Source organism: Momordica charantia (genome assembly GCF_013281855.1).
Source record: "Momordica charantia cultivar OHB3-1 chromosome 5 unlocalized genomic scaffold, Mcharantia_2.0 BLBB01000005.1, whole genome shotgun sequence".
NCBI lineage: Eukaryota > Viridiplantae > Streptophyta > Magnoliopsida > Cucurbitales > Cucurbitaceae > Momordica > Momordica charantia.
Genome location: NW_028275163.1, coordinates 15,808,532 through 15,832,896, shown reverse-complemented (window position 1 = coordinate 15,832,896; position 24,365 = coordinate 15,808,532). Strand labels below are relative to the sequence as shown.

General features: G+C 36.8%; 1 long non-coding RNA gene and 1 other non-coding gene across 2 annotated transcripts; one reads left to right on the top strand and one right to left on the bottom strand.

Annotated features, from left to right (window-relative positions):
• The first annotated feature begins 5,309 nt into the window (after nt 1-5,309).
• Nucleotides 5,310-5,416, top strand: LOC148211434 (small nucleolar RNA R71). The gene has a single exon (XR_015791108.1). It is a non-coding gene; the product is annotated as a small nucleolar RNA R71 (small nucleolar RNA).
• A 1,592-nt stretch (nt 5,417-7,008) lies between these two features.
• Nucleotides 7,009-10,488, bottom strand: LOC111022490 (uncharacterized). The gene is made up of 4 exons (XR_015790927.1): nt 9,875-10,488; nt 9,751-9,795; nt 7,799-8,586; nt 7,009-7,432 (listed from the first exon to the last, which is right to left on the bottom strand). It is a non-coding gene; the product is annotated as an uncharacterized LOC111022490 (long non-coding RNA).
• Between the last annotated feature and the right edge of the window lie 13,877 nt (nt 10,489-24,365).

Genomic DNA, 24,365 nt, shown 5'->3' with positions numbered 1-24,365 from the left:
CTTGGAGGAAGATGAACCTTCCATGGTTCTTGAGTTTGCTTCACGATCGACAACAAAAATCCCTCCAATAAACCCTAAAGGTGCCGAAAAAGAGAGAGATGAAAGAGACTTTGAGATTCTTTGAGATTTCTTGAGAGAAGATTTGAAAACAAGTGAGAAAATTGTGGTAAAAATCGTGAATGAGGTCTTTTCAAATCCTAGGGCTTTTTGTCTTATGTTTTAAAACCTATTAAAGACATAATTGGGTTTAAAATTGGGCCTCATTTTGATTTAAAAACAACCCAAAGCCCATTTAAACATAACCCACATAAAGCCCACGAAAGCCCTAACCATAACTAAAAAAAAATCGATTTTGTCTCTTAAATTGCTCCTGGCGCAATTTTGACGAGGGTCAGATCTTGATCCTGCAAAATTCAAATGCAAAAATAAAAATTAGATTTGGAATCTACAAAAAAAAAGCCTTAAAGAAAATGTAAAAATTTCGCAAAAAGAAGACAAAAAATATTTTACTTAAAAATGCCCACCAAACTGTCCAATGGACTGTTTCCACTGTTTTCTCATGGGTCTTTCAATATTACAGAGGTTTTACCTCTGTCAATATACTCGCCATAATATTTCTTGACCTGATGCCCATTTACCTTAAAGATATTACCTTTAGAACCCTTTAAATCCACCGCTCCATGTGTATAAACATGTTCAACTACGAATGAGCCTGACCATCTAGAGTTAAAAAGCAAAACTAAGTTTCCAGGTTCTAAATTCTTGTCCATTATCTTTTTATCATGCCACTTCTTAATTTGTTCTTTGTACATCTTGGCATTCTCATAAGAAAATTGACGAAATTCATCCAACTCATGTAACTGGAGCAATCTCGCTTCACCTGCAGCAACATAATCAAAATTTAGTTTCCGCGGAGCCCAATATGCTCTATGTTCTAATTCTAACGGAAGATGACATGCTTTACCAAAAAAATGCGATATGGGGACATGCCTAATGGAGTTTTATAAGCAGTTCTATACGTCCACAAAGCATCATCAAGTTTAATAGCCCAGTCCTTCCTATTTACATTCACGGGCTTTTCTAAAATTGACTTTATTGTCCTATTTGATACCTTTGCTAGTCCATTTGTTTGTGGGTGATATGCAGTAGCAATCTTGTGGTGAATGTTATACTTTTTAAGCAAATTACTTGCTACTCCATTCAAAAAGTGCGTACCCTCATCACTAATCAAGCATCTAGGTGTACCATATCTAGTAAAAATAAACTTTTGTAAGAAAAGAGAAACTACCTTGGCATCGTTAGTAGGGGTGGCCAAAGCCTCAACCCATTTCGAGACATAATCAACAGCCAAGAGAATGTAATTCTTACCGAATGAAGGTGGGAACGGACCCATGAAGTTGATGCCCCAAACATAAAAAAGTTCAACTTCCAATATTGGGTTTAAGGGCATCTCATGCTTCCATGTCAAGTTACCTGATCTTTGACAGTGGTCAGATCCTTGAGTGAATATATGAGCATCTCGAAATAGAGACGGCCAAAAGAAACCACTTTGGAGGACCTTTGCTGCAGTCTTACGTCCAGCAAAATGCCCACCATATGGTGATTTGTGGCATGCCTCTAGAATCTCCTTCTGTTCGTGCTCAGCAACACACCTACGAAGAATATTGTCAGGTCCTAGTTTAAACAAGAAAGGTTCATCCCATCTATAAAACCTAACATCATGAAATAACTTCTTTATCTGGTGCTTACTCAAATCGTTAGGAATTATTTTGCTCACCAGATAGTTCGCATAGTCAGCATACCAAGGGACTTCAGAAATAGCTAAAAGATACTCATCCACAAAATGCTCTTTAATCTCACAACTATCATGCTGCAAAGAAGACTCTAGACTAGATAGATGATCCGCTACTTGGTTTTCTGTTCCTTTTCTATCTTTTATCTCTAAGTCAAACTCTTGTAACAACAAGATCCATCTAATCAACCTAGGCTTAGCTTCTTTTTTAGCAAACAAGTATTTAAGTGCAGATTGATCGGTAAACACTATCAGTTTAGTCCCTATCAAATATGAACGAAACTTATCAAATGCGAAAACAACAGCCAAAAGTTCTTTCTCAGTCACAGTATAGTTCAACTGACTACTATTCAAAGTTTTACTTGCATAATAAACAGGATGAAGAATTTTACCTTTTCGTTGACCCAACATCACACCTACAGCAAAATCACTTGCATCCCACATTAGTTCAAATGGCAAGTTCCAATCTGGTTCAATTATGATAGGTGCTGAGCTAAGTGCATTCTTAAGTGTCTCAAAAGCTTTCAAAAAATGTTCATAAAAAACAAAGGGTCGATCCACTTCCACCAATTGACACAAAGGTTTAGAAATTTTCGCAAAATCTTATATAAAACGGGGGTAGAAACCCGCGTGTCCTAAGAAACTTCTAACACCTTTTACAGTTGTAGGAGGGGGTAGTTTAGCAATCACATCTATTTTAGCCCTATCGACCTCAATTCCTTTTTCTGAAATTCTGTGACCTAAGACTATACCTTCACGTACCATAAAATGACATTTCTCCCAATTAAGCACAAGGTTAGTCTCTTCACACCTTTTTAAAACATTCTCTAAGTTCTCTAAACAAATATCAAACGACTCACCAAACACAGAAAAATCATCCATGAAAATCTCTATCGTGTTTTCTATCATGTCTGAAAAAATAGCGGTCATGCATCTCTGGAAGGTAGTGGGAGCATTACAAAGACCGAACGACATTCTCCGGAATGCAAATGTCCCATAGAGACACGTGAACGTGATCTTTTCTTATTCCTTCGGAGCTATAGTAATCTGGTTGTAACCAGAATACCCATCGAGGAAACAATAGCATCCCTTCCCTGCAAGACGATCAAGCATTTGGTCAATAAAGAGTAATGGAAAATGGTCTTTTCGAGTTACCTTGTTTAACCGACGGTAGTCCATACACACTCTTCAACCAGTCACCGTTCTAGTTGGGATCAACTCGTTGTCATCGTTTGTAATCATCGTGATACCACCCTTTTTGGGGACCATTGAACCGGGCTAACCCAGCTGCTATCCGAGATGGGGTAGATCACTCCAACATCTAACCATTTTATGATTTCCTTTTTGACCACCTCTTTCATTTTCGGGTTAAACATCCTTTGGCACTCGATAGAATTGGTGGCTCCTTCCTCCAGGATGATTTTGTGCATGCAAAATGTAGGGCTAATTCCTCTTCTGTCCGTTATGGTCCATCCAATAGCCCTCTTGTACTTTGATAAAACCTGCAAAAGCAAAGATTCATGTTCATTAGACAAATATGAAGAAATGATAAGGGGCAAAGTATCATTTAAACCTAAATAAGCATATTTTAAATGAGAAGGTAGGGGTTTCTTCTCCAATTCTAGAGGTTCAATGATGGAAGGTTGCAAGGACTTCAAATTTGCTATTGTCGGTTACAAAAACTCAAAACGCTCAAATTGGGGCAAAATTGCGTCAAGCGCAATTTTGGATTCTTTTTCTGCGGCCTCCAAATCTGCTTCTAAGTCTTCCACAATCATTTGCTGGAGTTCCTCTATGATTGCTCCTATTGTAGAGCACTCATCGACTTCATCCGGGAGACGCATCGCATCGAGGACATTGAAGGTTACCTGCTCATCATTGACCTTCATTGTGATCTCTCCTTTCCTAACATTGAAAACTGTATCTTCAGTTGCTAAAAATGGCCTCCCAAGAATGATCGGCACCTCAAGATCTGCTTCACAGTCCAAAATTATGAAATCAGCAGAAAAAAATAAACTTATCAACTTTAACAAGCACATCTTCTATTTTTCCTTCTGATTTCTTTATGGATCTATCAGCTAGTTGTAAAGTGACAGTAGTGGGACGAGCTTCTCCTATATTTAACTCTTTAAAGACAGAAAGAGACATAAGATTAATGTTTGCTCCTAAGTCACACAATGCTCTTCCTAGGTTCTTACCTCCTATTGAGCAAGGAATAGTGAAACTACCTGGGTCCTTACATTTAACAGGCAATGGATTCCCTAGAGCATCACTACTACAAATTGTTAAGGCTACCGTCTCATGCTCTCCTAACTTCTTACGCCTAGATATGATGTCTTTTAAAAACTTAGTGTAGTTAGGCATTTGTTCTAAAGCATCTATGAGAGGTAGATTTATATGCAACTATTTTAGAATCTTAAAGAACTTCTTAAAATGACTATCCTAATTCTTTTTAACTAGCCTTTGGGGGAAAAGGTGGAGGAATTTTAATATTACCTACCTGTGGAGTAGTGTTGGGCACTACTTGCTTACCTTTACCCGCTTTCGTACCTTTTTCTTTTGAACTTACAGGTTCTGCTTTCTCTTCTTGTTGTGGATTAGAGGTGGATGCAGGAACAGGTGAAACTGCATTAGTTCCTTCGTCTGGAAGTGAGGGTCCATCATAACTTAATCCACTTTTCGTGACAACCGCTTTACAGTGCTCCTTTCCCTCACGATCTCACTTTAGGTTCTCTGTGTGTCTAGGCAATGATCCTTGGGGTCTAGATTTTTGATCATTAGCTATCTGCCCCACTTACATCTCCAAGCTCTTATCGCAACATCAGTTCTTGTCATGAACTCTTTCATCATAGCCTCCAAACTTGCGTTGCTACCACTTTGCTGAGTAGTATTTTGACCTCTTTGCTGATTGTATTGTTGAGGCTGCGACGTTGGTTGAGTTGGAAAACCAGGAGGAGTGTAGTTTTGCTTGTATTGTTGAGCGGGTGCTTGTGCACTGCTACTAGCTACTCCTTGGTTACTCCAACAAAAGTTTGGATGGTGCCTCCATCCAAGGTTGTAAGTGTTTGAATACAGGTTGAAATTCTGCTAGGCACCTTGACCTACATAGAAAATAGACGCTGGATTAGCTGGACAATTCTCATACAAGTGGTTATCACCACAATAGACACAAGATATATCTGAAATTTGTAAAACAGGAGAGGATTCAAGAATCGCTGAAATTGTGGTTTTGGTTTCCTTCTCCATTGTCAACTACTTTAACATCTGGTTCATAGCTGCCATTTGGGCTTGCATTGAAGCTACTGTGTCTAACTCAAAGACTCCAGCTGATACTTGCTTATTTGGTAATGACCTTCCTATTTCGCATTGGTCATTAATGTCTGTCATCTTATTCAAGATATCAACAATCTCATTTACCGACTTCTCTAACAACGAGCTATTGGCTGCGGTGTTCAACATCATCCTTGATGAACGATCCAATCATCTATAGAATTGTTCAATCTGCACACATGCGGGCAATCCATGGCTCGGACATCTTCTAAGTAACTCCTTAAAACGCTCCCAAGCTTCTTGAACTGCTTCGTTCTCCTTCTGTCTAAAAGACACAATGTCCTCTCGAAGGTCTGCGTTCCTGGTCAAAGTATGGTACTTTGCCAAAAATTTCTCCGTCAGTTCCGCCCATGTGTTGATAGAATTTGGTTCTAACACGTTTAGCCAAGTCCTTGCACCATCCCTGAGAGAAAAGGAAACATTTTTAATCTTAGTGCATCCTCAGAGACACCAGGAAGTTGAAATGCATTAGATATTTCAATAAAGGATTTGAGATGGGAGTAAGGATCTTCATTAGTCAATCCTCCGAACTGGCCCATCGTCTGTAACATCTGGAACATGACTGGCTTGAGCTCAAATTGTGCGGCTTGGGGTAAAAGATTATTTATCCCTGAATTTAGGTTGTGGAACGCATGAGTGACATAATTCCGCATGGCTACATCTCGATTATCTGCTAGAAGGATCGGATTAGGAATTTCTCCTGCTCGGTTTGTTGCTCCTTCACTTGCCATATCTCCATTCACAGGTGGATTTTGTGGTGGTGGAGGATCTTGTGGATACCTATTCATCTCGATGGTCTCTTCTTCTTCAACTTCTTTCTCTTTTTTACTTTCTTTCTCTTTTCTCAACCTCTGCTCACGCCTTCTCCTCTTAAGGGTTCTTTCAATCTCTGGATCAAAGGTCAATCAACCAGACCCTGTGCTCATACACAACTCCATTAAAGGTTAGATATAACAATTAAGTCCAATGACAGAGGTATGCAACAATCACACAATGAAACAATTCACTTGAAAAGAATATGATTTGAAAACTTAAGTCCCCGGCAACGGCGCCAAAAACTTGTTGGGACTTTCTCTACCTTTAAAAAGATTAGAGACTCGTGCAAGTGCACACGGTCACAAGTAATACTCAGATATAATCGAAGGTCGAATCCTCAGAGACTTGTTGCTTTTCAAAACAATTTTTAAGAAGTGAACAGTTCAAAAATGCAATTGTGATTTAAGAAGAAAAATGTGATGAAATGTTGTTGTTTGGGGTTTAAACTAACAAGCAATTTAATAAAACTCAACCTCCTTGTCTTCTACCTTCGTTTTGATGCAAAACAAGGAAAACAAACTATGTTGGGAAAAAGCACCAGGCGCAATTCCTGACTTTTCTTGGGATTTGAGTTCTACTCTTTCACTACCGCTTTTGGTTGCTGCAGAGGCTAGGGTAACCTACAATCATATTCATGTGTGATTACAATCCTAGAGAATATCTACCAACTCATTTATATTATGGGTCAGAGGGCCTATGCCTAGGACCATGTTTTATGCGCTTATTTCTAAGTAACATCTCATATTGGTTTCCTATTATTTTACCTAACTCACATTTCCCAAGGTTGGACTTTAGTGTATAAATCAAGTTCCTACTAGTCAAATGGAAAAAATACGTAAAGAGAAATTTTTAGAAACCAACCCAAAAAAGTGTCAGGCGCAACTGGCCAAAATCCCGAGCGTGTTGAAAATCGGATCATTTGACTAAGGCATTCCAGAAGGAGGTTGATAACTAATTTAGAACATAATTAAATGAAAGTAAATACACAAAAACATAGAGAAAGTATTTTTCATTGAATTTAAATGAATAAATAAGTCGTACAAGGAGTTCTAGCTTGACCCTCTTCTCTCTCGAGCGTGAGGGGAGTTGAAACTCGCTAAAGAACTTTAAAAGAACAGAATGAACAAAGAACAGAAGTAAGAATTCGTATTAAAAGCACTACGAAAGGTAAAAGCGTGAAAAACGAAGAAATGAACAACTAGAACATGAACTTAAACCCTAAAAACGTGTTCTACAGCTAGAGAGCATCTAAGAGAAGATAAAATGAAGCTTGGAAGAGATGATTTGCTGAGGGATGGATGGCTTCCTTTTATAGCACCATAGGTTGGTTGAAACTTCCCTCCATTTTAGGTAGAAAATGGTTGAGATTCACCTAACCACCTCACTTGGACTTGGAATCACGGTTTTAAACATGTGGGAAATGTCCTCCTTGCCTTTCGTTAATCAAAACGTGCGTTTTGACAAATTGCCCTCCAAAATGCGTCAGGCGCAATTCTGCAAAAAAACAGAATTCTATTATTTTCTTCCAACTTTGACCGCATTTATCTCATATTTTTCCTAAAGTACCATAGTTTGAATTTTATGCAGAAATAATATATGTATGTTCTACTTTAAGAATATGTGGTTCTTTTTGGCAAATAATAATGGAAAATGGGTCAAAAACGTGGTCAAACGGGGCTACCGACACACGTTTCTACAGTAAAAAGTCAACCCTAACAACTCTAGCCACACAGGCTCCTATGTCTAAGTCAGAATCAGAGTTTCCTCGAGTATTGAGAATAGGATTTTCAGCGTACCTTTAGGGTTAAGCTTATTGTTATATTTATAAAAGTCGAATTTTGATGCCCATAGGAAACATACCTTATTGAGCTGTGGGATCTTATAGGTCGAATTTTGAACCAAGGGACCCGTAGCTTGCTGTGGACTTTCTAGTAGTCGGATCTGGTCGGCCGAGGCACGATTAGTCGAGACATGGTTGGTCGAGACTTGATTGGCAAAGACCTTGCTGGACTTTAGACCTGGACATGTCGTGGGCCTGGTCATGCGCTGGATCTGGTCATGTCTTAGGCCTAGTCATACCCTAAGCCTTGATCTAGTCATGCTTTGAGCCATAAACCTATGATGTAGCTCATCTGTCGAGTCTAGCTTTGTCTTCCTATGTAACGCCCCAAGAATTCATATAACATCCTAGGCAACGCTAAAATAATTCTTCTGGCTAACCTTAACTCTAAACACGAGATAAGCAACCTCCTGGAAAATAATTTAGATGAAATAAAGCTTCGACTTCCATACATTCTAACATAAATATAAATATCATCAACTGTCAAAACTCCGCCCTCCGTGGGCAATTTAAAAGAAAACAACAACATCTCAAAATCACCTCAGTGGCAAAAATTATTAATTAAGTAAAAACAACCATGCACCTAAACTCCAATGACAACAACGACGCGTTTACCAACAACATCTATAACAATTAAAGTAGTTCTAAAGAATACAAAATTTCCTCCGCGGTTCACACCCAGCAATAACATAAATCTCCAGGCTATTCGTACCCAACTACCCTTCCCCCTATCCTCACTAACTAAGCTAGTGATCCTTCCTCAGTCAAGCCCTCTCCACATCATCACCGCGGTCGACCCCGTTCACACCTGAAACATATAAAGGTACAAAAAGAAGAAAAAGGGGGTGAGTACATAAGGTACTCCGTAAGTAGCACTTCCTAACTAGCACAACATAAATTATGGTCACAGTCCCAACATAAAGAACAAAACACTAGCGAGGCAATCAAATAAGCAGTGAGAGATAGCGAACAATTAACTTGACATTTAGAACAAAACAAGAGCAAGGCAAACAAATAAGCAGAGAGAGATAGCGAACAAATAGCTTGACATTTATTCCCAAGTCACCGTACCTCCTCCTTCTTCAGTACTTGATGTCCGACCTTGCCATTTATTCCCAAGGCCAAACACCACTACTTCGCAAGCTCCACTCTTCTTTAATCCCTCAAGCCTAACTCCTCGAGTCGTATTGACCCTTGACATTTATCCCCAAGGCCTCAATACTCCTCTCCAGAAACTTGACGTTCGGCCTTGCCATTTATTCCCAAGGCCTGAACTGTGCACCGGTCCTTGCCGTTTATCCCCAAGGTACCGATGACTTCCCAGCGTATTGGTCCTTGACATTTATCCCCAAGACCCCAATACACGTTTACAGAAAATTTGACGTCTGGCCTTGTCATTTATCCCCAAGGCCACTACTCAAGGCTTTGAACCTCCAAGCGATTTATATGCATTTTCCAGGTCAGAACACTCAGGGTTGACGGTCCATCAACCCGTCCCTTTACCCTTCACCCTTCACCACTTCACTAACCCTTCCGTGACCACCTACAAATAAACCCCCCCCCCCCCACATTCTAAATCATTGCACCGTTACAAACATGCTTTTCCACGTAATAAACAAAATTCATCCAACAGCTCCCAACCAGACAATATGAATTAAATTATCGATATAACCAAGCTAGCATTTCATCTACATCTCATTAGCACAACGCCATGAGCCAATTACTTCTAACTACAACAGTTCAGAATCTACTAATCACCTACAACAACAAGAATAGGAAACAGGTTTCCTTAAAAGTGTACAATAATAGAAATACGGCAACAAGATCGCTAGAATTCACAGTTCAAACCAACAATCCTTACATGCTTATTTAAATTATTTTAGCAAGAAAACCAAAAAAAAAAAAAAAAACAGCATCAAGAACATTCCGTTAACGGTAAATAACGCACGCACTCGCCCCTGGTGCTACTTACACACAACCGCGCTCTTAAGTTTGGCGTCGATCTCACACCTAGGCACTAAAACAGAAAAACAGCAAGTTACATATAATATTCAGCCTTCAAACTCAATTCTAAGAGGGTTCAAACGACTCATTACCCCAAAATCGACTTCGTATAGATGTGGGTAACCTAGATCCAGCTCGCCAAGGTGTGGGTAGCCTAGATCGGGCTTCGAACGGGTGTGGGTAAGCCTGAATGCCACTGTAACGCTGCTGTCCACGAGTTGCAGCAGGGGCAACGCACCAAATCAGCAACTACCGAAGAACGTCGCTGTTGTGGGCCACCGGAGTGAGGTAGGGACGCTGCTGCTGTTTCGCGAGACACCACGCCGCCACGAAATCGTGGATCTGGGCTGGCCATAGCTGCTGTGGAACACCCGAGGATGGAGACGCGTCGCTGCTGCTATGGAACTACCGGAACCGCCATGAAATTGCGTCAAAGCCACCGCTAGAGTTCAAAGGAACGCCGCTGTTCGTGGGTCTCCGCCGGAAGGCGCCGCGCCGCCGTTCGCTACTGCGCCGACGTTCGTGGGTCCCCGCCAGAAATCGCCGCACCGTCGTGAAGCTGCTGCAGGTATGGTCGAGGGAGGCGCAGCTGCTCGGTGTCTCGCTGGAGAACAAGAAGGAGGAAGGTGGAGATGGCTGAACCGAAAAAGAAGAAGAAATTGAGGGAGGGGGGCTGTCGGCTTCAACAAGAGAGGAAAAGGGAAAAGGAGAACAAGTGGCTAGGGTTCCCTTTTCTTGTTTCAAACTTTTAACTCCTTTGGGCTTGGGTTCTTTTCTCTATGTTTAAGGCCCACTTACCCAACCCTTCCTTGTTAAAACAAACCAATAATAGAGTTTCGTAATTGGCCCAATGATCCAAAACATGTGTCGCATAATGGAATTTCGTGCTAAATGTAACTGGATAAATAACTACACGCTACTAACTCACCACTAAAACTGTAACAATACACACCAGTCAAGATGTCACACTTAAATTAAATAAGATCACTGATGAATCAATTAAAAATAACAATGAAATAAATCAATAAAACAATAAATAAAAATCCATTTTGTTATAAAATTTTCCGGAACTCGGGGCAAGCTAACCTGAGTAACGCGGGGCGTTACATCCTATAACAACTAGCACACTTTGTTATTTCCAATATCCATTTCAAAACCTGGGGTAAATCTATAAATACCTCTTCTTCAAGATCTCCATTGAGACCGATATTGTTGACATCAAGTTGGTGAAGTGACCAATCTAAATTAACATCAACAAAAAAAAAGAACTTTAATAGAGTTTATTTTAGCAACATAGGCAAATGTTTCTTAATAATCAATCTCATTGGTTTAAGTAAAGTTTTTAGCTGCAAACATATTTTTGTATCTCTCAATACTACCATGCATTTTATAGTGAAAACTCATTTGCATTCCACTATTTTTTTCTTTTCTTTGGATGGATCCACAATGTCCCGGGTGCAGTTTTGTTTTAGCGCATTCATCTCTTCCACAACTGTTGATTTCCAATTTGAATCATTTAGGGCCTCTTATATGTTACTTTGAATAAGCAAGTTATTTATCTTAGAAGTGAATGGCGTTATGAACTATCTGACAATTTTTTATATGAAAGGTAATTTGCAACATGATATTTAGTGCAAGTACGAATATCTTTCCTAAGAGCAATATAACATAAATATTATATACATTAGGTAAGATATTTTGAATGGACGATGAAGCGGGAATAGGAGATTTATTACCTAGATTATCAATATCATTTCTCGAAGTAGTAGACTAGTTTGGTGACAAGTTAGGTCTCTGGTCTTCATTCCTTTGATTGAATCACCTTCTAGTATAAACCTGAAACTCATGACTTCGATCACTAGGGTCATTTTGTGGTTTTTCTTTCACTGAATAAGAATTTTCTACACGTGGAGTAGTTAAAAAACTAGGAATATCAGCACAAATGATATTTAGAGGAGTAGAGATGTACCAAAAATGATCTTCAAAACTAGATTCATCCCCCTGAAGAGAATTTTGGGTAAAAAATAGTTGATTTTCCAAAAAAGACACATTCATACTCACATAAAATTTTCTCATTGTAGGATCAAGACACTTATATCCATTTTGAGTCGAGGCATAACCTACAAAAATGCATGTGATCAGTGATCAAGTTTAGACCGAAAAGGATTAGGGATGTGAAATAAGTAGTGTATCTAAAAACTTTTTTTGGTAGATAAAAGATGGATAGTAGGAAAAAAATTCTTTTAAATAATCAAGGGGAGTTTTGAAGTTTAAAACTTTAGAAAGCATCTTATTTATTAGATTAACAACCGTGAGAACGGCTTCTCCCCACAAATATTTTGGAACATGCATAGAAAATATAATGCCACAAGAGACTTAAAGTAAATATATCTTTTTTATTTCTGCAATACAATTTTGTTGGGGCGGGAGGGTGTGACAACATGTAGATTGATGAAAAATGTCTTTACTTTTGAAGAACTCCCTCAAGTGATTATTGAAATATTCAGTCTCATTATTTGTTCATTAGAGGATAAGTGGTACTTAAGGTATAATATGTAATTATAGGAGTAAAACTAACTTTTGACCAAGTTGTCATTTTTGAACAATTCGTGACGGATCGACTTGTATATAATGACTATATCCATTGACATAATTTGTCCTATAGTGCATAAGAGTGCAACTCCACGTTTACAGTGAAGTAGCCTTGGATTAATGAATGAAAATTAATTAATTAATTAAATTGTATCATTGGAGCTTATAAACTATAGGTCCATAAGGTATTCTTGCTAGCTCACAAAAACATTAATGGATCAATTATGTTGAAAGAAAATTGAATTTGAAATGTTCCATTTAAATTTAATTATTTAATATATTTGGACACATTAAATATCATGAAACTGAAAAGTTATATTTTATTAATATATAATATATACTAATAAAATATTTATTTGAACTAGATTTAAATATTATAAAATTTTAATATATGAGATATTAAAAGATTTTATTCGGCTAAAAATCATGTTCTAATTAATTTATTTTATACATTGAAGAAAAACTATACTTTATTATTATATGAGATATACTAATAAAGTATTTATTTGAATAAGATTCGAATAATATAAAATTTTAATATATGAGATATTAAAAGATACTATTTTATTTAAAGATTCTATCCTAATAATGTATTTGATACATTATAAGGAAAAAAAATATTTTACTAGTATATGAGATATACTAATAAGATATTTATTTGAATGAGAATCAAATAATATGAAATTATTAATATATGAGATATTAAAAAATTTCTCATAAGTCCTATAAATAGGAGGCTTAGGGTAAGCCAAAGACACCTACTTTTTCTATGAAAAAAATCTCTACATAATTTTTCCTAAGTCTGGGAGGAAAAAGTTCATATTTGGTTAACTTTGGTTCGTTATTCGAGTCATAGCAAGAAAGATCATGTGGAACATTAAATTTAGCATCTACGCTTTTCTTAATTTTTACTTCATAATTTAGTACTAAATAAAAATTCAAGACCGATACATGATTTTTAAATTGTTTAGAAAATCAAAATTCCGCTGCAAAATGAATTGTTCATTCCTACCAGAATGCAGCAGCTAAAACACCTTCTCACACGTTTGTTGCTGCTGTAGTTTGGTCGGGCGGGTTTAGGTTCCTCTGCTTGTGCAAGAAATAAGAAATAAATGTTTTACTTAATTTTATTTCTATTATTTGAAAAGTAGTTTCAATTAAAAAAACATTATGTTTTGTTTTTTCTTCTTTAAAAGACAGATCTGAAATTTGGTATGAATAGCTTTGCATAATTTTCTTCCTCTCTTTATTTCTCTTTTGAGCTACAATCGATTCTAATCCTCTGAGATAACTGCACGTTCAAGTAAGGTGTAGTGTTAGTCTTGGAGAACAACTGGCGTGGATACAATTTAACACCGAGGTCGTGTCGAAATTGTTTTCAAGGAAACGATTCTTCCACATTGCAAAAATTATATTTTTCATCTTTATGTTAGAAATGACAAAAAAGAAAAATGGCTTTTACAAACATTTAACTTATTAATTATGCTTTAAATTCATTTATGAAATTAACTACATTTTACTATAGATAACGTTTTCTTTTATATAGTCTTGGTTACTTCTAAATGAGTGATAGAAGTTATTCTCTCTTATTGGTTTTTTCATTATTTTCTATAAGAAATTCTGAGCATGTTCTTGGATTTCATTTGGTTCCGACAAGTGCACGCTTGAGTTTGAAGTTGTGTTAATCTTGGGAGCAATCGACAAATATAGGTGGTAACACTAAGGTAGTATGGAAATTGCTTTCAAGACAGTGATTCATTTCCAGGACACAACCACTTTTTCATGTAAATCAGATCTGGTTCTAGTCATTGCAGATTTGGACGGAGCAAGTCTGATCGTAGTTCAGGTGTTCGCAAATATGGTCGATATGTCCAGGATGCAGATCGACGGTCTCGCAGAGCGTCGATGGGTCTCTTCAGGTAGCGGTACAATGTCATAGATCTGATTGGGGTCACACGGTTGGGATCTGTTCGTTGAAGCTCCAGACGTTGCACGTGGGTTTTCTCGTGGTACGCCACCGTAAAACCTCGCCATAACGTTGATGGTTTACGTCGTGTTGCAGATCCGAGGAGATGAAGACATCAGATCGATCGACGATCTCCTCTAACCGATCAACGCGGTTCATGGACTTGAAGGCCTGCACCGCCTTGGGTCACTGTAGTCGTGTCGTTGTCAGTGGTCGTCGGAGGTAGTCGCCAGCAAGATAGGGTTATGGTGTGGCGAGTGAGATTGAACAAGAGTAAGAGAAAAAAGGGGAGAATATGGGTACTTGGTATGCAAGTGGAAGAAGGGAAATATGGGTTTCTTTCTTTTGTCTTATTCCAAAAGAAAGAGAGAGTCCATATTTCTTAAAAAACTTGAAGTACCCATGAAGCAGGCCGTGAACAAGATCAACATATCCTTCAACGAATTATATATTGTAATTATGTGATTGAGATTTTCTTTTAAGTTTATAATCTCTATAATTTATATTCTTTAAGAATTTTCAATTGATCGGACACATTTGAAGATAAATATGCATTGGTTGGTCGAGGTCGGTTTTTTTTGCCAAAACCGACCTAATCGATTTTCATTATTAGAAACTGACTATTCTTATATGCATGCTAAAGCCGACCGACCAACATGTCGGTTCGATCAGTCGTTGTGTCGGTTTGGATTTGTTTTTTTTTTCCCTTAAAATACCTTGTTTTCATTGGTTTCCACGCAACGACAAGCACAAGAATAAGTAAAAAACTTACCCGGTTACTGTGCACGAAAGAGAAGGAGGGTTTTAGCGCTACCGTTGCACACTAAAGAGAAGAGAGGAGAGCTGTGCACAGAAGAGAGCTATGGTTGTTGTGGCACATGAACAAAAGGGAAAAAGAACATAAAAGAAAGAAGATGAATAACAGAAGAAGGCTGAAGATCGAAGAAGATGAAAAAATACTTGAAGAAGAAGAGGAGTGCATGAACAAAAGAGAAAAAAAATCAAAGAACACTAAATAAAGAAGATGAATAAAAGAAGAAAGATGAAAAAGGAATTGGAATTGGGAGAAGAAGACCAAGAGGTGGCACACGATACGAGGTAGAAAATAAAGAAAAAACATTTTTGGGAAGAGGGAAAGTTGGATTAGATTAGAGGTCTTCACGGATCGGTTGGGTCGGGTTAGAGGGATTTTATGGACCAACTCGAAAATTCGGATCAGTAAGATTTGTAACCCCAAAAAGGTTTGCAAACCAACCCAACCCAACCTTATATTTTCGGGTTGGATCGGATTGGGTCGTCGGGTTGCTAAAAGATTTCGTGCAGAGAGGGAGACGGGAGTCGGAGATGGGGGACTAGAGGGGAGGGCGGTGAGATTTATACAGAGGGTAGGAAGGTGAGATGTAGATTCTGAAATCTGAAGGCAAAAAACAAAAACAAACTAACTAAAATAAAAAATAAAAAACAAGGGCAACAAATTGCTCAAAAAAAAATCCAAATGAAATTCAAGACATAGAAACTTCAAATACTAAAAGAAATTGACTTTCAAAAAAATGAAATTAAGGTTGAAGATGCTATTCTGTTATGTTTTGTGCTTGAATGGAAGATGAAGAAGCACTTCTACCAGAGCAATCCACGGTGTCATCTACTGTTCGGATTGAATAGAAAAAAAATACTTCCAACCCGCGAACCGAACCGAATTTTCGGTTCTAAAAAAATCCAACCCAACCCAAATTGAAAATTTTTCTAACCCAACCCAACCCTTACGGTTTGGATTGGGTTGTTCGGGTTGCTCGGATCATTGGATTTTTTGAACACCCCTGAATTAGATATCTGAATCATTAAAAATAAATAAATTAAAATAAAAAGAAAAGTTACGGAGAAGAGAGAAAGTTGGATTAGATAAGTTAATTATTAAAGATATATTAAAAAAGAAAAACTACGGAGGAGAGGAAAGGTTAATTATTAAAAGAAATAAATTAAAAAATAATAATAATAAAAGTTAGAAACCAGGAGAGGAAAGGTTAATTATTAAAAGAAATAAATTAAAAAATAATAATAATAAAAGTTAGAAACGGATTTTTTTTTAAATATTGTTCCAAATGAAACTTATTTTAAAAATATAGTTGTTTAATTAGAAATATTAAAAATATTGTAGGTTTTGAAACTAATTTTAAAAATATTGTACTTGAAGGTTGGTCGTCTCTCGAAGAGACGACCATTTAGACGTGGCACCACGTGGGTGCCACGTAAATTTTTTAAAAAATTTGAACGTGGTCGTCTCTTGGGATGGTCGTCAGACGACCATTTGGTCGGTTCATTTTTGGAAAAAAAAAATTGTTATATTATATATTATTTAGTAGTTTTAATGTAAAAAACTGCTTAGTGGTGTAGTGGATGTATTACTACCCTAATATTTCTTCCATAAACTTGGGTAACTCACTTTTTTATTTTATAACATTAATCATCTCTCTTTTTATATATATATATATATTATTCTTATTTATTTGTCTCTTTTTCCCTTAATATTACCATTTCCATCCAAACTTCTTTTTTTATACATTATTATTTCTATTCTATATATTATTATTCATTTAATAATAATAATAAAGTTATTATTATTACTATTATTGTATGTTCTTTTATTTTATATATTATTGTTTATACTATTATTTATAGTAAGTAAAAAAGAGAAAATAGATGATTAATGGTTATAAAAATAAAAGTTGAATTACTCAGGATTTGAATTTGAGAGGGAAGTGTTATCCAGGTAAACAGTACACCCACTGCACCACTAAATAGTTTTTTGATTTAAACTACTAAATAATATATAATATAACAAATGTTATTTTTTTTTTCAAAAATGAACCGACCGGATGGTCGTCTCTTGAAGAGATGGTCGTCTCTGAGAGACGACCACCTCCTAAATTTAAAACAAATTTACGTGGCGTCCAGCGTGGCGCCACGTTGCATGGTCGTCTCTTGAATATACCATATTTTAAACATTTTTAATTAAAATACAATATTTTTAAAATAACTTTTATTATTAACATTATTAATAAAAAACACCCAGTTAGAAACCAGCCTGATTTTCGACTGGTTTCTTGGTAATTGTGGCAGCCATATGTTCTTAAAAATAATTTTTTATGTTTTCCCTAAAAAATCAATCAGTCGGTCAGAAAGTTATTTTTTGGTCATTTCGACCGACCACTGATCGAACATCTCATGAAACCTACCGACCGACCTCATTTTGGTCAGTTTCGGTCAGTTGGCTCGATTTTTCGGATCCCTTTACTTACCCCTAATCGTGGGAAAGACCACCAGAAAGAATTTTAAAGATGGAGAAATGACAAGAGAAGTCAAATAGGTCGTATTACTATTGTCTTTAACTTGTGCAATATTATAAATCTCATGCATATTTGTTTTGACCTTTCAACAAGTAAGTTTTTTAATATTCAAATTGAAAATTTTTGGACGAATTATTGTAAAATATAGGCCAAGTTATTTAGTCTATTTCATTAAAATTTTGGATTGATTTTCCACGGTGTACATATTTAAATTTTATATAGACTGGTTTTATATAGTGTAAAGTTTTTGAATCTTTTAAGTGCCTTACGAGTATTTAATAATTTTCAATTAATGTTGTCACAATTTGAGTTGATATTTATTGATAATTTTGTATAAAATGAGGTGCCTCTGTTATCTTATTTTTGCAATTTACAATTATTTGTGATAATTTGAATAATTGTCAAAGTTGTTTTAAGCTAATTAGCTTGAAATTGTGAAAATTGTTTTAAACTAATTAGCTTGAAATTGTGAAGAAGGAAAAATGAGGTAATAGAGTATCAAGGAAAAATTAGGTAATCTAGGGCTTGTTTGGTAATAGTGTCGTATCTTGTTTCTATTTTTTTTTTTTTTAGAATTAGAAACAGGAATATGTTTGGTAACCATTTCTGTTTCTTGTTTGTTGAAAAAAGAAATAGAAACTAAGAAAAAAAGAAACAGAAACTAAAAAATGTTTGATAACTATTTCGTATTTCTTGTTTCTATTTTTTGTTTTACAACAACATGTAGGGGTGGGATTCGAACCTACTACAACCTATTGACCGAGAATTTATACATTAATTCATGCTACCTAATTTTTATTTTTAGTTAAATAAAATTGAGTTAATATAATATAAAAAGATGTAACATATACTTTGAAGAATAATATTTATTAAAGAAAATATAATTTAAAATATGAATTTCTTTGATATAAAAGTATCAATTATTAGCTTAAATAAAGAATAAAATTCCAAAATATTTTCAATTTGAAAAATAAATTTTTTTTGTTTAATAAAATATAATAACTTTAAATAAAGAATAAATTATCAAAATATTATAAATTAGAAATATAAAACATAAAAAAAAGAAAAAAATCATAATTTATTAAAGAAAATAAAATTTATATTTATATAAAAGTATAAGTTATTAGTTTAAATAAAGAATAAAATATTAAAATATTTTTAATTTAGAAAATATATATTTTTTTCTAAGAAAATATAATAGTTTTAAATAAAAATAAACTTTCAAGCAAAATTTTAAAATATTTTTAATTTAAAAAATAAGATTTTTTTTAAAGAAAATATAATAGTTTTAAATAAAAATAAAATTTAAAAACATTTCAAATTAGAAAACTATAAAATATAAAAAATAAATAAATAAAAACAAAACAAAAGATTGATATTTTGCATCTGGGTCAAACTCTAAAACTTGGTGTAAAATAGGGTTACACATGCCCCACCAGGCCCTTGATTGTTTTTATATAGCATGAGACAAATATATTAATTAAACGTAAACAACGCCTGGACACAAAATAGAGAAACAGAAACGATAAAAACGAAACTAATTTTCGTAGTTTTCAAAAATTGGTCCAGTTTTTGGAAACGTTTCTCAAATTTTAGAAACGAGAAACAGGATTGGTTACTAAACATGTTTGATTCTCAAAAACATAAAAAATAGGAACAACAAACAGGAAACGGGAACGTTACCAAATGAGCCGCTAATGTCTCAATTAAAGGAATTTAAGTTTGATTTTATATCTTAAATTATTGTGGTTAGATTTTAATTGGTGAGGACTTTTCATTAGAATGAAAATTATTTAATTGATATTAATTTAGTTTGGACTATAATTTCCTTACTTTAGTTCGAAATAGGAAATATGTTGATGAAAAATCCAATTATATGTGCTACTAATAAAAAAACTTATGATGGATTAAGATTTTCTTGGCGGTGGTTTGAGATCTTGCTTGACTATAATTGAATATACAGTCTTATTTTAATTAAAGATATGAAATTATTCATTATGAATATTTTATTGCGAGCCTGTCTATGATCCCAAATAAATAAATGATGCATTGTATTCTCTTTTGAAGTTATATATTTATTATATGATCATGAGTATTATTGAAGGTGAAAATTGTGAATTTATATAATTGGTTAATTACTCATGTGCATCTTATATCTATTAAAGACGTGATGTTTTTGCTTTTAAAATTATTTAGCAAACTGTGGAAAATATATATTCTTGGTGAAGTTTATTGACATGATTATGTGAAATTAAATTAATTATTGGTAGAATAAATATTTTGAGATGTCATGAGTATGATCAAGTGAAATCAATTTTTCTTAATGATCTTTTGGTAGAAAATTCAAATAAGATAGATGTTCAATGTGTATGCATGTATCTTATAGATGAGGTGGACTTGATAAACTTGCCTAAAGAAAATGAACATATTAGATGTAAATGAATTTTTAAAGTATTGGACTAGTTGGTTGAATAAAAATTCTTAGTAGTTGTAGGATATGCACAAAATATGGTATTGATACACATTCTCTTGTAACTAAAATAGCTATTATTAGATCTCTAATCACGTTTGCAGCTATTCATGACATGTTTATATATCAAATTGATGTAAAAAATTGCATCTTTTAATGGTGATTCAGAGGGGGAGATTTTTATGGCAACCTAAAAACTTTGTGATTATTGGTCAAAAAATTAAGGTATGCAAGCTTAAAAATCTATTTATGGTCTTAAACAAACTCCTAAACAATAGTACGTGAAATTTAATGGTTCTTTAGTAAATAATGATTATAAAGTGAACTTCCATGATAAGTAAGTATTATATGTGTGTTTACGTAAAATTGTTTGGAGCTGATTATTCCCATGATACATGTGTTTACTTAAAGTTGTTTGAAGCTGATTATATTTCTTTGGAGCTGATTTTGTTGTTGCATGTTTATATGTTGATGACATGCTTGTTTTGTAAAAATTTAGATGTTATTAACAATACCAAGTTGCATTTATCTTCCCATTCTGAAATGAAAGATTTAGGAGAGACTGATATAATACTTGATATTAAGATAAGTAAACATGATAATGAATTCTTCTTATGTCTATATTGAGAATATGCTAATAAGTTTGATTGTTTTGATGATCTACTGTAAAAACATCCTATGATGCTAGTATGATTTTGAATAGAATCAGGGTAATAGTATATCTCAATACGAATATTAAAAAATTATAGGCAACTACTTGATATTGAATATGTTGTGAGTAGATTGAGTAGATATACTCTATATTTTGGTAAACACCATTGGACTATTTTTCATCGTTTGAATTATAGTTTGAACCTTAATAAGTTTTATCATGTGTTAGAAGGTTATTGTGATGCAAATAGTGTTATAGATAACGATGAGGTGTCCATTAGATAATATGTGTTTCTTTTAAGTGGAGAAACTATATTTCATAGAAATGAGCAAACTGTCATTGGGATTATTCTACCATACTCTTGCATAGAAGTGTATGAATAATTTTTATTTCATGGAATATAGTATGATTATGGGAGGAATCTAATTCCTTATATTGTGATTCATAAGCTGCCATAGAGATTGTAAAAAATAATGTGCACAATGGCAAGAGAAGGCATATATGAGACATTGAGCTGTAAAATAATTACTAAAAGGTGAAGTTATCTCCTTGGAGCATGTGAGGTCTAAAAGGAACTTAGTGGATCCTCTCACCATGTTTATGCAGGAATTTGCACAACGGTTCTTCAGGAATCAAGCTCGAACCTGGTCTCCGGTTCCGACCTGAACACTAGAGTGGACCTGCACAAGAGGGTAAGCACTCCGACGCTCAAGTCTGTATAGATCGGACTCCTTATTTAGTTCGAGGTGAGATTCGATACCTGAACGTGAAATAAAGCCCTCTATTTATAGGTGACGGATCCGACAGCACACATGACCGGCGGTTACATGTCTTTTCTCATGTCGGACCTGTCGGATTCCGAGCAGTCGGTCCCCAGTCAGGTCGAACCTTGGTGCCCATACTTCATCTTTTATAACGGGCAAACCCGGTCTCCTCGGCAGGGCCGAGGTGGACCTAAATAATCCTTTTTTATTTAATTTCTTCAAACACTAATAAGGGTCCTCCACGTGTCTTGGGTATGTTTACCCCCAAACATTGGCCCCCTCTCTGTCAGGTTCGATCTCGACCTGACAGAGAAGTTTATTCGAATCTATTTTGGACACGTGGCGACTTCTCATTTGCAGAGGAAATATGACCGTTGCGGAAGATGTTTCGACCTGCCAGGTTGTCGGAGCACTCAAGTGTTTCGCCGTTGCGTATCTCGAGAAGATCCTAGCCGCTCGTTGATTACACGTGTACGGCGCAGAGGTTTTTCCGATCAACTATAAATAGTCCCGAAACTTCAGGTCAAACCTTACGTTTCCTGAATTTCTGGAGTTCGATCTGAAACTAGCTCGAACGCTTTCTCTAGGTCAGTCACTTTTCCTTGCTCTTACTCTTCTTTCAAACATGGTAGTTTTCTTGTCTTCTCCCTCCAGTAGTGATAACCTGGGTAGTGTAGGTCGGACAATAAGTAGTTCGTCCCCCAAGCCAAGTGACTCTGGGGAGGTCTTAGCTCGTAGGTTAGAGTCCGAGCTGGAAGAAATAGAGAACTTTAGGTTCTCAGATGACGGAGAGGATAGCGATACCTCTACCTCAGGCCAAGGTCTGGAGTACCCTTCTAGGATGCCCGAGCACTATCTTGGACCCCTTCGTAGGGGGTTTAACATTCCGAATCATATCCTCCTTAGGATTCCGGAGGAAGGGGAAAGAGCTGACAATCCTCCAGAGGGATGGGTCACTCTTTATTTGAAGATGTTTGAGTACGACCTCAGACTTCCCATTCATCCCTTTGCTAAGGAGTTCATAAACCGAACTGGACTGGCTCCTGCTCAAGTGGCCCCCAATGGGTGGGGTGTCATTTTTGCTTTAGCCATTCTTTTTTGGTTGCGAGCTCGGGACGAGGATGAGGGCGAGCTGCTAAGTGTTAACCAGCTTCTTGGGTGTTTTGAGGCCAAGAGGATAGCCAAAAAACCAGGTCGGTACTATATGTGCGCAAGGAAGGGTGCGGGTGGTATAGTCAAGGGGCCGACCTCAATCAAAGGATGGGTAGGTAAGTGGTTCTTTGCTTCTGGAGAGTGGCTGGCAAAGGACGAATCAGGTCGTGCCTTTTGTGATGTTCCCACTAGGTTTGGGAACCTAGGTATGGAGTCTTTCTTACTTTCTTTTTCTTTTAGTTTCTTGATATTCACATCTAACTCGAACTTTTTGTTTACTTTGTGCAGTATCGATCAAGCCGATTCCTGAGCTCGGTCAAGCCACTTTTGACACCCTCAAATTCTAAAAGGACAACTTCCCAAGGGGCCGGAAGATCGGGACCTTGGTCACTGACAAACTGCTGCTAGAATCAGGGCTATTGGACTACAATCCTTTAGTTCGCCCGATTGAAGCTTCGAGGCCAAACTCCGAGCTTGGTAAGCCGTGTTCGATCTTCAACCTCAATTTTAGCTTCAAGTTTTTACTTCTAACATTTCATCTTATTCGTATTGCAACCATGGTGTGTGGATTCACGAGCAGCGTGAAACGCAAGTCTAAGGGCCGTGCTCACGCCCTTAAGACAGTTCAGAGCTCTGATCCATCTACTCCTGCTGTGGATCAGAATGCGGCTCAAGACCAGGCGGGTCCATCTTCTGCAGCTCCAACTCCGGTGATTGAGTTGGATTCTATTGGGGAGTGCTCCAGGGAGAAGCGCTCGAGGAGCGAGTCCGAAGCCTTGGACGTGTCACCTCTTCGTGAGGTAAGAGAGGGCTCTCCTCTGAAGAGGAGGAAGAAAAAGAAGAAGACCACCTCCTCCTCGGAGGTTGGACCTCGTGGCCCCCTACCCTCAAGCCACGCCGATCTGGTAGATGACTCGGAAGCTCGGATGGGGGGGGGGACATCCGACGTGAAGATGCGGTTCAGAATGGAACCGTCGAGCTCCGGGGTGAAAGACCAGGTGTCACGCATCTCGGCTGCCTACTTGGATCGCTGTCTCAGGAGAGCATCCAAGTTTGTGAGCGACCCAGGGTCCGTGCTGCAACGGGATATCGACCACGTCGTCGAGGTAAGACCTGCTCTTTAGCACTTGGTTTTACTTATTTTGTGATTTGGTCTAATATGCTCGCCTTCTATGTCTTACAGGCGTTCATTGCCTCCATCCATTCAGCAGTCATGATCAAGGCCGAGCTGGATGGAAGGGAGGCTGCCACTACGCTCAAGGGTGAGCTACTGAAGGCTCGGAGCGAGGTGGATATACTGAGGGCCGAGGTTGAAGCCAAGGCCCAGCTGCTGAAGAGGGAGGATGAGAGGCATAAGGCCCACCTCCGAGCTGCCCACGCCATCACAAAAGGGTTGGAGAAGGAAAAGTTCCAACTCCTTAAGGAGAACGACGACATGCTCCAGGCCCTTGAAGGGAAGAACGCTGCAATTGGGCGTCTCAATGCTGAGCTGAAGGCGGAGAAGGAACGCCTTACCAGCGGAGCTCTCCTTGAAGCAGTCTTCAGGCAACACCCAGATATTGATGGGTTTGCCAAAGATTTCAGCGACGTAGGCTTCAAATTTTTGATGAAGGGGATTGCTGCTGATATGCCACACCTCCAGG